The sequence below is a fragment of the Centruroides vittatus genome, unplaced genomic scaffold (assembly GCF_030686945.1).
Source record: "Centruroides vittatus isolate TY-2023 unplaced genomic scaffold, ASM3068694v2 scaffold_1172, whole genome shotgun sequence".
NCBI classification, from domain to species: domain Eukaryota; kingdom Metazoa; phylum Arthropoda; class Arachnida; order Scorpiones; family Buthidae; genus Centruroides; species Centruroides vittatus.
Window position 1 is genome coordinate 1,576,960 of NW_027122672.1, and position 13,821 is coordinate 1,590,780.

The window sequence follows — 13,821 nt, forward strand, 5'->3', positions numbered from 1 at the left end:
TACCGAATACCACGTGCATGGATTGTAAAGTTCAGCACGTGCTTCTCTTCGGTTCTTACGATAAGTTGCCGTATTCTATAGAGTTAGTGGAAGAAACGACGAAGATTAAAATTGCTTGTAAATTAGTTTGTAATTAATTTAATTAATGTTGTTGTTATTTATTTTTTAGATTTTGAAAATGGCTTCGGGGGGTTTTGATCCCGATCGAGTTTTTCCGATTCCTCCTCGAGGTATGTTTTGTTTCAATGAAGACCATTCACCTATTATCCCCGATATTTATTTATACAGTTCGAATCCAAGCAATCATGAAATACCATTTGAGCCATTTCCACGGCCGATTTATCCAGGATATCCACGTAGGAGGAGAGTCAATCCATATTCTCGATTTGCTGGAATGGAGATAGATGGTAATCCGCCTATACCACGGGAACCGTTTCCGCAGCCAATTTATTTAGAATTGCCAAACGAAGGAATCAATCCATTTTCTCGATTTGCTGGTGGTTGTGAAATAGATGAGATAGATGGAAATCCTCCTGTACCACGGGAACTATGTCCAGACGAATTTCGTTTTGAATTGCCAAAGGAAGGAATCAATCCAAAGGCTGGTTTTAAAGTGGATATAGGGCCTCCTATACCATTTGAGTTATTTTTAAAGCATCAAAATACTTGTCAAGTAGAGAAGAATGAAGCTTTCTTCATTTCTTTTTATTCATTTTTAGAGACAATAATGTTAACACCAACGCAATTAATGACATATAACTTTCCAATGCAATCCTTTGCCAAAGCTTTTCGTGGTGAAATTAATGCAGATTCTTCAATAGAAATATGTGCTCGTTGCCGCTCCGAATATAATAGAATTATCGATGATCCTGAGGATATCTGTCTTTACCACCCTAAAAAAGCGATTCCTGTTCCCCCATTTGACACACTCTATCGGCTTCATCCATGTTGCGGTACTGAAAAAGGAAGTACTGGCTGCACTTTTAACAATTTTCATGTATCAAGTTCAAAGTGCCGGGTGAATGATGATTTTCTAAACACAGCTGATTATGATTTTACAGAAAAGAACATAGTCGTTCTGGACACAGAGATGTGTTACACTAAATTGGGTCTGGAAATAACTAAGGTAACTCTCTTATCATTTGATGGAAGTTTATTATTCGAGACATATGTGCAACCAAAATCACTTATAATTGATTATAACACAGAGTACAGTGGCATCACTGCAGAAATGCTTGAAAAGAAAAAGACACTTCAATTTGAAGAAGTGCAAGCATTATTATTAACTATTATTAACAAAGACACCATTATAATTGGGCATGGACTGGAAAATGACCTGCAAGCTTTACATTTTATCCATACAAAAATTGTAGATACTTCTGTAATATTTCGTACTGAACCTGGATTTCCTTTTCGCCCATCATTGAAATGTTTATCAGAGAAATTTTTAGGACAAGTCATTCAGAAAGATACTCACGATAGCAGAGAAGATTGCCGAGTTTGTCTTGATCTTCTTATGCTTAAATGGTCTTGGAGTGATTTTTGCTTAGGTCTATGCAATTGCCCTAATGTATATCATGAAGTTTTTAATCCCCCTATTAAGATATAAGTTTAAGATGTTTCAGTAACTGTCACATCAACTAGTCATTTATTTTGTATTTCATAGTTTTACTTATAAATACTTTATTTATATAAAATGTGGTTAAAGATTTTAATAGATTTTAAATAAATCATATACTTATGTAAATACGAAGTTTTATATGTATATAAAGGATCATTGTTATATATACAGTGATAATCTATTGAATAACAGTGCTGTTTTGTATAATTTTCTAAACGTTTTGTCATGTATTTTATAAAATCTGTAATTTTATTTTTAAAATTTGTATATTGTGAATCACGCACAATGTCAATTTTATTTGACAAGTACAAACTATATTTTTGTAATGAACTACAGACATTGTAGAAGTGATCAATCTACATTTTTGTATTATTTCACTACGTGCAAAACTGATTCGACCTAGATTAAAATTTATTTTTTTGTGATGATGTGTGTACAACCATCAATATATTCTGTTCAAATTGTAACAAGTGCAATGCATTAAAACTTTTTAGCAGATATACATTCGTAGTTTGATTATTTATATTTTTTAAACGATTGATTACAGAAACTTATATTTTGTAATACGTTTAATGCGTTCTGTTAAATAAAACAGAGTCGTAGCTTACAACACATTAAATTTTTAAAGAATATTTGAATAAATTATTTATAAAATTAGGTAATAATTGTAATTTCTTACGTCAAGAAAAAATGCACTCTTGTAATAAGAACATGTAGTAAAAACTCGATTATCCGATCTTTGTGGAACTAGCGGTTATTAGGATTATTCAGAAACTCTTTTTGTATTTTGGGTTTTAATAAACAACGGATGTGACAACAAGGAATACATGTAACTTGAGGCGTTAACCTTAAAACATGGCACAATAAAGTTACATGGAGAATTTAGTCTGTATACACAGCGCTACGTGTTTTATTGTAACTTTCGGATAATCGAGTTTCTATTGTATTTCTACACTGCATATTTTGACATTTAGAAACATTTTTAAATCAGCAACAAGGTGCATAACTTTCGTGGTAAATTTAAAATTGTATGTGGCGCCATCTGTTATGAGATTTCATTATAAAATGTTTAATTATTATAAATTTGCAAATAGCTTAATTTTGAGGGTACAGATGAGTTTTATAAAAAGTTGTAAATTCTAATAACGAATAAATTTATAAGTCCTACTCCTATCGACATATGACATGACTCTATTTCCCCATCCCCTTGATCTTTGATTACCAAACTTTAATAGCATTAATGTCCGTTATACACAAGCTACTATGCCAAATTTCGTTAATCATTACTCCATCCTGGGATATTAAACTTAATAGACGCCAACACACCTACACGGATGCTTATACACATAATCACAGAATTCAATTTTTCTGTGGACGCCATTATATATATATATATATTCATTTTAATCAGAGTTTTAGAACATTTTTCTTTATTTTTTATTCCTTCTCACTTCTAGAACTTTCTTTTCTGACTCTTTTCTCTTAGGTGGTGAGGGCGGCGGTTAATGGAACTACAGGAAACAAAAAAAATAAAGAGGTAGTGAAGATTAAGAAAAAATACAATTTCTTGTAAGACTATACATTTACTTGAGTCTTTCTCCTTCAGTCCCTTCACACGCTATTCAGAGGCAATAGCAAATCATACGGTGGAACTGACCTTTTATTGGAGGCTACTTGTCCACCTTCCAATGTAAAACAGTTATAGAGTTTTCTAGCGGTAGCATACGTATTCATTAAAATAATAATTACATTTAAAGGGACTGAAGGAGAAAGACTCAAGTAAATGTACAGTCTTACAAGAAATTGTATTTTTTCTTAATTGTGAATTCGTCCCGGCAAATTTTTAAATGTAATTATTATTTTAATGAATACGTATGCTACTGCTAGATCCTTTGCTTGAAATCTTTATGACGTAAATCTATAGGCCCGTGCCAAAATAGCGTAACCAGAAATTAATTGTATGATAACGTAATTTGAATTCTTTCTTAGAATAAATATATATTTAATATATCAGTAAACACTAAACATGCTGGCCTAACGTAAGCTACGTATGAATAATCTATATCGTAATAATTATATAAATTATTTACTACAGCATCCACTCTATGATTTATTTATTTATCTAACATCTCGGAAAACTTTTTTGTAGAAACGTCGATTAACGATATTTTCTTTATGATAAAACATTGGTACAGTCGTTTTCATATTTTTTCTCAGGGAAGTAAACAGTTTTTCAAGAGACAGATCACGCGCATACCTCTAAACAGCTGTCGTCTTATTTGGAACAGACCTGAAACACATTTACAAGTCTAGGAATTTTAGTGATATAATATTCAAATTAATTACGAAACTTGATATTTGTATATTACAATATTATTTACTGTTTATAACTCGCAGAACAGTTTGGAAACTCATAATTAATCGGGTTCTAACGGTTTCTTACTATAAATTCGTCACTTGAAAAGCAGTTAATTAAACTTATACTTTCGTTAAATAATATAAATGTTGCGGCGATCTAATTTTGTAAAAATATAATAGTAATAATAATAATATTATTATTTTTATAAGAATACATGGAATGAATAAGTTAACATCATGCAAATTTTGAAAGAACTTATATTTAAAGAAAAACTATTTCAAACAAAAAAATATTTATAGTAGAGCGTCGATAAGTGGAACCAATTGGGGACTGGGGTCCTTCCAGTTAATGATTTGTTCCAGTTTCCGACTTTGTACGAAAAAATACATTAACCTGTCCTATGTTCAAATTTTTCTTTGTTGCGTATCGCTTCCTGTTGAATTTTTCTCCGTTGCGTGTCGCTTTGTGTACAATTTTCGTCGATTTTAAGCCTAACGAAAATTTTTATAATAATCATCGAGGCTATCGTATTGTTAAAAATTATTTCTGCATTTTGTACAAACAAAATAAATATATTAAAGAATATAAAAAACATGAAAATTATACTTTAGAAGTAAATTTAGTATCAAAAACGTTCGATTCAGCACGACACAGTCCGACTGAAAATCGTTCCACTTTTCGGCCATTCCACTTACCGACGTTTTACTTATCGACGCTCTACTGTATATGCTCCAGAATTTAAATTTCTTATTAATGTGCCCTAATACATAAACTATAATTTCAAATATTTATCGATAAATAAATTAATATTAATCTTCAATATTAAAAACAGAAACTTGGAATTTATGAAATTATTAGAATTTTTTTAACTTTTATTTATATGACAATATATTCAAATAATCATCTATAATTATGACAATATATAGAAGGTACTACTTTAAATTTCATTTAGTCATAATAAGCTTTGTAAGACAACTCAACGTTTATATCCTGTCATGGCTCATTTGCTGGCTTCTTATGAATTCTATTGTTTGTCTCTTGTAGAAATTTCTTTCCCAACCATTCCTCCTTGGGTGGTGGTAACTAATCCCTTTAAAACAAAAGAGAGGAATGTGACTCTGAGGGCTGTGTCATCGAACAACGGGCATTCTTTGCTAAAATATTACAATAATATTGAACATTTTTATTGGGTCATGTTAAAACAAGAACTTAATTGGGAAGATGTGCAAAAATCATTCGATCACATTAGTCAACATTTTCCAGATAGCAATATTTCCAAAAATGATCTTTTTAATGAAGTATCAGTATTAAAAAAATATATATTGATAAGGAAAAGGTTAAATATTGGGCATCAGCATAAAATCTCAACAGAGAACAAAAGGTAAAGTGTGGACATCTGACAAATCACAATTAAGTGTTAAGACTATAAAAGCAATATTATGTGTAAAATATAATTTAACAAATTCTTGTGAAAAATTTTATGACATTTTAAGCAAGGACAGCAATTTATTTAAAAAAAATTTACTTAAATGAGAAATATGTAAAAGAATAAAGAGTTTTTAAAAATTCATAATAGTATATATGTTTATTATATTTGTAAATTTTAAAAAATGCAATACAATTTATGCGATTTTTTATGATAAAATTTTTTTGCTCTGGAATAATTTTTTTTAAACAAGACAACCCTTTCCCCTCTTCGTGAATTCTGTCCCGCTTTACCAATGTTAAAATCTGGTCACCTTAGGTATAAGTTGGCAGAAAGGCAAAGTTCAGTGGCTCTACTTGTTGCATCACTTGAATTTGAGTTTGATGTACCAGTTTTAAAAATTAAATTTTATATCTTTTAACAGATAAATTGGTGATAAATTCAAATATCATCATAATGTATTTAAAATTATGTACGATAAAAAGCAATTTGGCGAGAAAGTGATAGCATGTGATGGAGTTTATTGTGCACTTTTTCAACTATAATATATTAAAAAGCTTGCATCATATTAACATACAGTATTTATAAATCTATGTGAAATTAAAATATAAAGCTTAAAGACTTAATTTTTAATCGAAGCTTTTTTTGTTTGTTTAAGAAACAAAAAGATCTATAAAAAGAAAAAATTATCAATAGTATATAAGTGAACTAAAGAAATATTTATTAATACGATCCAAACAAAACTACTTTAGAAAGATAAAGAAACATATTTGTCTCTATATGGTTAAATAATTATTTACAGGGAAATTGCACGTTTAGAAACGGATATAGCCTAAAGAAACTCTGATTGAATTGATAAAACGGAGCACAATTTTCTACTCAAAATTGAAGAGAAAAATATAGAATATGAGCCCATTTCTCTTATAAAATTATTCGTTTTGATTACTGATAAACCTATTAAATATCGCGCTAAATATTATTCTTACCTGAAAAGATAAGAATCTTCGTAAAATTCTTCTTATTTGTTAAAATCGAAATATTTATTTATCATTTATAGTTCTGTTTAATAGGAAAACCGACAAACTGTTTTTCCTGAACGTAAAAAATGAATTGAACGAGTATATTATTTGACAAAATTACGAACAAATCGAATTACCGTACTTTACGGGCTATAAGACGCACTTTTTTTTTCAAAAAATTGCCTCCAAAATTCAGGTGCATCTTATAGGTATTTTTTTTTTTAAAATTGTTTAAAAATTAAGGTGCGTTTATAGTCCGTAAAATACGGTAATTTTAATTTATTATCTATATTAAAAAAAGAAACTAATTTCATAAAAATATTTTGAATTTTTAACAGATTATAATACACGTGGAAAGAGACGTTTATGAGTTCTTTAATTTAGGTTATAATGAAAGCAATTACTAGCCGTAGGACATTGTCACTGACTCAGTTATTCCTAGAACGTGACGTCACACCAAGGATGAGGTCGTGTTGTTCTAATTAGCGCCACCTGTATACTTTAGCGGTTACTTGTTCACTCGTCAGATGCCTCGTGTCTGTGGAGAAGTAAGCAGTGTTACTGAAGTTGTCTTTGTGTTCATCGCATCTACAAATTTCATCGTATCGATTATTAAGTTTTTATTTGAAGACTTCGAAAGTTGGTAAGTAATTTAGAAATATCGCGGTTATTTGTTTATTTCAGTTAGTATTACTTACTTAATTTTGTTGTAATATTAATCTTTAATTAGGTCGTTAATTAAGATCTGAGACATAATTTTCATGATTATATCTATTGATAAGCGGAAATGAAGTTTTCTAAATTTCTTTACTATTCGTTTCCACGTGGTTTCGTATATGCTTTTTAGTACATGATTGCTTTTCTCCACGTAATGTGTCTCTCAATAAATGTGATGATTAACTTCAGTATAATTTATAATTAAGAAAGACGATTTTTTTTCTGTTGTGTAGAATAGATTACTACAGATATAATCGATTAGAATTTTCGAAAATTGAACGATATACATTTATTAAAATGAAAATTTGTGTTATTTCTGTATACGAGTATAATTTAAGAAATAAAATTAAAATTTGGTTTGAGTCTTTTATTCTGCGAGAGATTAGAATACCGAATACCACGTGCATGGATTGTAAAGTTCAGCACGTGCTTCTCTTCGGTTCTTACGATAAGTTGCCGTATTCTATAGAGTTAGTGGAAGAAACGACGAAGATTAAAATTGCTTGTAAATTAGTTTGTAATTAATTTAATTAATGTTGTTGTTATTTATTTTTTAGATTTTGAAAATGGCTTCGGGGGGTTTTGATCCCGATCGAGTTTTTCCGATTCCTCCTCGAGGTATGTTTTGTTTCAATGAAGACCATTCACCTATTATCCCCGATATTTATTTATACAGTTCGAATCCAAGCAATCATGAAATACCATTTGAGCCATTTCCACGGCCGATTTATCCAGGATATCCACGTAGGAGGAGAGTCAATCCATATTCTCGATTTGCTGGAATGGAGATAGATGGTAATCCGCCTATACCACGGGAACCGTTTCCGCAGCCAATTTATTTAGAATTGCCAAACGAAGGAATCAATCCATTTTCTCGATTTGCTGGTGGTTGTGAAATAGATGAGATAGATGGAAATCCTCCTGTACCACGGGAACTATGTCCAGACGAATTTCGTTTTGAATTGCCAAAGGAAGGAATCAATCCAAAGGCTGGTTTTAAAGTGGATATAGGGCCTCCTATACCATTTGAGTTATTTTTAAAGCATCAAAATACTTGTCAAGTAGAGAAGAATGAAGCTTTCTTCATTTCTTTTTATTCATTTTTAGAGACAATAATGTTAACACCAACGCAATTAATGACATATAACTTTCCAATGCAATCCTTTGCCAAAGCTTTTCGTGGTGAAATTAATGCAGATTCTTCAATAGAAATATGTGCTCGTTGCCGCTCCGAATATAATAGAATTATCGATGATCCTGAGGATATCTGTCTTTACCACCCTAAAAAAGCGATTCCTGTTCCCCCATTTGACACACTCTATCGGCTTCATCCATGTTGCGGTACTGAAAAAGGAAGTACTGGCTGCACTTTTAACAATTTTCATGTATCAAGTTCAAAGTGCCGGGTGAATGATGATTTTCTAAACACAGCTGATTATGATTTTACAGAAAAGAACATAGTCGTTCTGGACACAGAGATGTGTTACACTAAATTGGGTCTGGAAATAACTAAGGTAACTCTCTTATCATTTGATGGAAGTTTATTATTCGAGACATATGTGCAACCAAAATCACTTATAATTGATTATAACACAGAGTACAGTGGCATCACTGCAGAAATGCTTGAAAAGAAAAAGACACTTCAATTTGAAGAAGTGCAAGCATTATTATTAACTATTATTAACAAAGACACCATTATAATTGGGCATGGACTGGAAAATGACCTGCAAGCTTTACATTTTATCCATACAAAAATTGTAGATACTTCTGTAATATTTCGTACTGAACCTGGATTTCCTTTTCGCCCATCATTGAAATGTTTATCAGAGAAATTTTTAGGACAAGTCATTCAGAAAGATACTCACGATAGCAGAGAAGATTGCCGAGTTTGTCTTGATCTTCTTATGCTTAAATGGTCTTGGAGTGATTTTTGCTTAGGTCTATGCAATTGCCCTAATGTATATCATGAAGTTTTTAATCCCCCTATTAAGATATAAGTTTAAGATGTTTCAGTAACTGTCACATCAACTAGTCATTTATTTTGTATTTCATAGTTTTACTTATAAATACTTTATTTATATAAAATGTGGTTAAAGATTTTAATAGATTTTAAATAAATCATATACTTATGTAAATACGAAGTTTTATATGTATATAAAGGATCATTGTTATATATACAGTGATAATCTATTGAATAACAGTGCTGTTTTGTATAATTTTCTAAACGTTTTGTCATGTATTTTATAAAATCTGTAATTTTATTTTTAAAATTTGTATATTGTGAATCACGCACAATGTCAATTTTATTTGACAAGTACAAACTATATTTTTGTAATGAACTACAGACATTGTAGAAGTGATCAATCTACATTTTTGTATTATTTCACTACGTGCAAAACTGATTCGACCTAGATTAAAATTTATTTTTTTGTGATGATGTGTGTACAACCATCAATATATTCTGTTCAAATTGTAACAAGTGCAATGCATTAAAACTTTTTAGCAGATATACATTCGTAGTTTGATTATTTATATTTTTTAAACGATTGATTACAGAAACTTATATTTTGTAATACGTTTAATGCGTTCTGTTAAATAAAACAGAGTCGTAGCTTACAACACATTAAATTTTTAAAGAATATTTGAATAAATTATTTATAAAATTAGGTAATAATTGTAATTTCTTACGTCAAGAAAAAATGCACTCTTGTAATAAGAACATGTAGTAAAAACTCGATTATCCGATCTTTGTGGAACTAGCGGTTATTAGGATTATTCAGAAACTCTTTTTGTATTTTGGGTTTTAATAAACAACGGATGTGACAACAAGGAATACATGTAACTTGAGGCGTTAACCTTAAAACATGGCACAATAAAGTTACATGGAGAATTTAGTCTGTATACACAGCGCTACGTGTTTTATTGTAACTTTCGGATAATCGAGTTTCTATTGTATTTCTACACTGCATATTTTGACATTTAGAAACATTTTTAAATCAGCAACAAGGTGCATAACTTTCGTGGTAAATTTAAAATTGTATGTGGCGCCATCTGTTATGAGATTTCATTATAAAATGTTTAATTATTATAAATTTGCAAATAGCTTAATTTTGAGGGTACAGATGAGTTTTATAAAAAGTTGTAAATTCTAATAACGAATAAATTTATAAGTCCTACTCCTATCGACATATGACATGACTCTATTTCCCCATCCCCTTGATCTTTGATTACCAAACTTTAATAGCATTAATGTCCGTTATACACAAGCTACTATGCCAAATTTCGTTAATCATTACTCCATCCTGGGATATTAAACTTAATAGACGCCAACACACCTACACGGATGCTTATACACATAATCACAGAATTCAATTTTTCTGTGGACGCCATTATATATATATATATATTCATTTTAATCAGAGTTTTAGAACATTTTTCTTTATTTTTTATTCCTTCTCACTTCTAGAACTTTCTTTTCTGACTCTTTTCTCTTAGGTGGTGAGGGCGGCGGTTAATGGAACTACAGGAAACAAACAGAGAAAGAGGTAGTGAAGATCTTTATTGTAATTCAGTGAAGATCTTTACGATAATCCGTTTCGAGTTGTTTCTTACGACTCGAGAATGTTCTTACGTTGGTTCGTAGAAAGGTACACCTCCACACTCAATCCAGTGAATATTTACAGTTTATTTACAAAACAAAATATTTCAGAATATACAAGTTTGACGACATTACACACACGGTACAACAAAGGGAGGGTGTCTCACGTAACAGCTTGTCCTTCGGGGACTATTAGACTCTGGGGAAACTCTGGTCGGTTTGTGGAGTTGGCTCAACCGTACAACCTGTCCAGTCTCCGCACTTACCCGTCCCCAGATCGTTGCCTGAGGAGAACACTCTCTCTATGCTCAGTGGGCTAAGTGCCTGAGACTATCGTACTATCTGTCTCTTGTTCTTCTCCTCGGTCCTCTCGCCACTCTTACTATTTAAAGCAGCGGTTCCCAATTAGTTGTCCACGGACTACCAGTGGTCCGTAAGAGCTAAAATATGGTCCGCGAAAGATTTAAAACTTTTATTCGTTTTAAATTATTATTCCCACATTGATACAAACTGAATTTAATTTTTACTAAAAGTGTTGTTTTCGTTATAATAGTACTGTTGAAGCATGTTACTCTTGAGTTTAACGATTACTTATGTTAAAAGTTTTGATTAAAGTTTATTTTTCTTAAACCTTGTGGTCCCTGCTAACAACAATGAAATCAAAGTGGTCCCTGGTCAAAAAAAGGTTGGGAACCGCTGATTTAAAGAGTTTCTCGACGACAATTTACGACCAATCAGGGTCCTTCCTTTCCCGGAAGCTTTCAAAAACGTCTGCTCTTCTCCGGACGAAACAGCTTACCGTCACGTCCGTCCCTTGTTTACATTTTTCTAGCCGACAAACATGTGACAAACGGAGACGCTACACCCTTTGTATTCCCGACCGTTTATAGACACAACGTAAGGTAAGACCAATTACCAAGGTCGTGTTGCTTTTATACCTGCTCTGCCAAAAGCGGTCCTTTACAGAGGTTGTGAGGGAACGAGTGAGATATTGTTTATTTTTATGCAATTTGTTCATCTAAAACAAAAAAAAATTTTTATTATTATTAAATTAAGTCTTCCTCTTACTTGATCCTATCAAATGACTTTATTTTATAGCAAACAAAAAATAAATAAAAGCTATTTTACCAAATTTAAATTTACCTTTTTAAAGGTGCACGTTTGATAATATTTCTGAACTAGAGTTTACTTTCTGAAGTTTTACTGTGGGGTTCACGATCCTCCCTTATGTACGCATTGTTTACAGCAGGGATGGGCAACCTGCGGCCCTGGGCGCATGCGGCCGCAGTAATATTTTTTGCGGCCCGCGTGGCATAAAATATGAATAAATATATCAATTTCCCAGCTTAATGATATATTCAACAAAAATTCAAACGTTATTTTCTACAACTTATATTTGTGAAAAGTTTTTTCGCAATGAATTTAGTTAAAATTAAAACAAGAAACCGGCTAACAGACACATCGAAACTAATTTAAAACTAGCGGTGACTAATATTTAACCAAATATTTCCAATATATTATGTTTAAATTGGTGCCAGAAGCTATATTAGGTATACATATGCTAATTTATAATTATATATGAATAAAGAATTGTGATTTACCGACAGTTTCCCCTCTTTTCTCTTGTGTGCGCCCGCGTCAGTTCAAAAGTTTTGAAATGCGGCTCTTACGTAGAAAAAGGTTGCCCATCCCTGGTTTACAGTTTGCGAGTACTTTGAAATGTAGGGTCTAATATATTTTCTTAAAATCAAATTATAAACTATTTTTGGTATCCATCCAGTGGCGTAGCGTAGTGGGGGCAGCAGGGGCAGCCCGCCCCGAGCGGCACTTTTAGAGGGCGGCAAAATTTCACAATAAATAATAATATCTTGTAAAAATTTAAACCATTTCATTTCATATTTTTGTCGCACCTACGATTCGGACCGATTGAAATGAGCACGGAATTTTTCATTACTTATACCTAAATAAGGGGGTGGCGAAATTTTTCTCCGCCCCGGGCGGCCGACACCCACGCTACGCCACTGAAGGTACAGTACATAAATGCCTTAAAAGATATACGCAGGGATTTAAAAATGATGTTCGCGGCTTATAACTAATAGCTAAGGATAAAATAAAAAGTTTTAAATATCAACTTTTTTCTACTCGAGTTGTTGCGCGAGGCCCCAAGCGATTGCCCTGCTCTCCACCCCCTAAGGCCGCCACTGTTTGTTACGATCTGACTCCTCTTTAGATAATAAACCGGCTCTGAAAAGAGCCTTTTGTTGCTCTAGACTAGAGTCTAGAGCTTTCCGTATCCAAACCGTACTTTTTTATTTTTTTCCGTTGGACTTTATCTTTTTCTTCTCTTTACTTGTACTTCCCCCTCGACGTCGCTGTGGGTGCGCTTGCGCCCACGGCGACGACGGGGAGGGTACTCTCTCAGGTTGAATTCAAAGTCCATTGTTCTTTTTTTTGGGAATGTTACTTCAATCAGCAGCTTATCTTCACTTTTTCCTCTCTTTACCGATGTTCGCACACATTGTTCCTTTTTCTCTATCATTTCATGTTTTTTTTCTTTAACACTTTCTCATAGGATGTTTCCCATTCTACGGTGTTCGAAAATTTACTTTTTAAAATTTCGAATATCTCATCACGTGAGGCAAATTTATTTGGAATTTGATTTGGTTAAAGTGGCTAGAAAATATAGTGTCGGAATCGAGCTTATTTTCTCTCTCTTTATTGGAGTATTGCGTAACGTAAGAAACGAAATATTTTTCATCGTAACGTTCGACAGATAAGAATTTGTTATAATGCCGCGTTTCTTTATGTAGCGAGTGTAGCGAAATGACGTCACGAGCAGCGTTGGCCAATTAGAAACCAGTTCTAGCGTATTCGCTGTAAAAGGGCCGCGTTTCTTTATGCAGCGCTCGAGAAGCGCTTTACAGCGAACACACTGAAACTGGTTTCTAATTGGCCAACACTGCTCGTGACGTCATTTCGCTACACTCTCGCTACATAAAGAAACGCGGCCTTGCGCTTCTCGAGCGCTGCGTAAAGAAACGTGGGGATTCCCAATGGCCGGCGCCATCTTGAATTTCACAG